The following is a 2906-nucleotide window of genomic DNA, read 5'->3' on the forward strand; positions in this document are numbered from 1 at the left end:
TATCACGTAGATTCCAAATGACCAGGTTCCTACATAACGTGCAAAATTGGGTTATCTATTGTTAAACTTGCGAACGTATCTTAAAATAAGTTTGATTATACTTATCTTTTAACTGTCCCATATTATGAATGTTATTCAAATACACTCATGCACGTCATGAAATGTTGACTTGTGGCTGACAAATTCATAATGAAGACCAAGCCCGTCTGTGTATCCTTCGTACTTATTGCTTGTTGAAAAATTTTGTTTCGATAAATTGATTTTTTTTACCAAACAGAGAAAACGTGATAAAGTAACTGGAAAAATTTAGGCTTAATGTTTTGTCATTTGTTTTTCTATTTAAGTGGTATCAGTCGGACAGAAAATAGCTTTTTCAAGAATTCCGTGTTTTTTTTTTTTTTTTTTTGTTTTTTTGCTGGATAAAGCTTTTTGCTGGTGTATTTGTGGATTTACTGTTTCACAATTTGTTATTAGTTTGCATATATTTTTTGTCGAACACCATTCAAAAGAAATTATTCTTCAACATTTGTATATGGCGATTCATATAAGAATCCGTATTATCAAAAAAGAGGCTGAAGACATCAAGAGGACATCCAGTACTCGTCGTAAGAAACTGGCAATGTGGTAAACAAAAAGACGATGAGAAGACAACCAAGTTAAAAAAAAAAAAAAAAAACACTACCCAGAAATAAAATATCTTTTAACACAAAGTATGTATTGCCAACACTTGGTCATTACCAGAAGATATTTTTGAACTGATAATTGTTTATGAGTTGTTGAAAACTGTTTTGATCACATAGTGTTGTTTTTGTGTTATTTTCTGCTTTACATTTTCATTTCTTGGATTTTGGTTCCTTATTAAAGTTTAACCGAATCTTTGGGATAAGATTTTTGTTTCCCATTGATGGCTATTTTTTGTAGTAAAATCAAGTAGCTGTGAAATTGTTTACTACGTGTCCTAAAAGGAAGAGGAATGAGATGGTGAGGAAGTTACTGCTTGTCAATGTGCATCACTTGAACAATCATATGCATGTGAGTCGTTGAAAACATATTATTGAAATTATATTCCTAGAGATTAGTTGTATTACAATTATATTCTCTTGATGTTTTATTTTTTTTTGATGCCAGAAGTGGCAGTCATCGGTCATGTTGTATGATATACACCAGCAGAAAAAATGTAGTGTCTTTGAATTAGATGCAGAAGATAAAGCGTAGGACCAATTTTAAGACATGTATCCCAACTACCTGATTTACACTTTTTAATAAACCGGATTTTAGCATTCCCTTAGCAGTTTGGATATCAACGCAAGTGTTTGTGTTAGAATAACGTATAAACCTTTACTCATACCTTTTTTAATACGGATATTTTATATTTATCAATCAGTTCTATTATTTATAGCAATCATTTATCAAGTATAAGAATAAAGAATTTAATAGTTTCGATATGACTTCGTACATTATCTGTAAAACTATGATATATTTTTTTAGTTTTTGCGGTGTGTTTTGATCACACAATGTTGTTCGTTTGTGTTATTTCTGTACGTAAGTTACATTTATAGTGCTTGAATTTTGACTTCTTATAAAAGTTCTCTCGGAATCTTTAAGAGAAGATTGTTTCCTCATAATGGCTAGCTTTATTAGTAAAGTAAAGTAGCAGTGTAAACAGTCTATTGATTGGAAAGTAATGAGTATTATCGAATCTTTCGTATTTTTTTTAAATTAACATGTATATTCACCACATTCCATTTATGAAAGCCGTGCAGTAACATCATACAAAGGGTCCACAAACTTGATCGAAACATTTTCATTTACATTGCTTTTGTGCTTCCTATGCAGGGGTAAGGCGACACCCGACAAGTATTGGCACGCACGAGCATAGAAGTATTCAAGACGGTTTTCAAGTTCTATTAATTATTTACAAATCTGACAATTTTGAAAAAATAATTATGGTCAAGAAAAATTTCTTCATCTACAGTTTATCCTCAAGCTTAGTCAGCAAAAGGGATTGACATCATGGCAATAGCTAAAATAACCCAGGCAATAAAAAACCTTATACCTACAGCAAACCAATTGCATCCAAAATGTTCAACCCCCAGAAGAAACAAAAGACTTTTACCCTGAGGGATGTAAAATCGAAACTTCCCGATTTCTCTTGTGTATCGTCTCTGTAAAAATAAAGTACCATCGCTCATAACCGGAGCCCTTACCATATACAATGATATAATGAATAACATATAAATAACATTCATTGGGCCTACAATTCGGGCACTATTGTGGTGAATAGACTGCAATTGGGCCGGAACCTTGGATATTATCTTGATGAATTGACTATCATTGGTTCTGAGGTCGGGCATGATTGTGATGAATATTGTGTCATTTGGCTTGAAGCTCGGGCATGATCATGATGAAAACCGTCGTTGAGCATTCAGATTTACGAGGTAATGATTTCCATTTGTAGGAGCTGGGTCAGTATGCGTAAATGATTTCCCATAGACGGTAATGGTAACATTTTCTTCTGTAGCTGAGTCCATATCGTAAACTTGGATATCTATGATGGCTCGTTTCGAAGCTGAGACATTTTCACATATGTGGTTAAATTTTCGGGGTACGACGTGTGATTCATTTTTCAGTAAATTAGCACACCCCGAAAATCCTTTTTTCACACAATAAGTTCTTTGATTTTAGTATGGCGTTCATTATCACTGAACTAGTATATATATTTGTTTAGGGGCCAGCTGAAGGACGCCTCCGGGTGCGGGAATTTCTCGCTGCATTGAAGACCTGTTGGTGGCCTTCTGCTGTTGTCTGTTCTGTGGTCGGGTTGTTGTCTCTTTGACACATTCCCCATTTCCATTCTCAATTTTATTTGAAAATTTAAACTCCATAGTTTCTACACATTTATTCTA

Source organism: Mytilus californianus, unplaced genomic scaffold, assembly GCF_021869535.1.
Source record: "Mytilus californianus isolate M0D057914Y unplaced genomic scaffold, xbMytCali1.0.p SCAF_9, whole genome shotgun sequence".
NCBI lineage: Eukaryota > Metazoa > Mollusca > Bivalvia > Mytilida > Mytilidae > Mytilus > Mytilus californianus.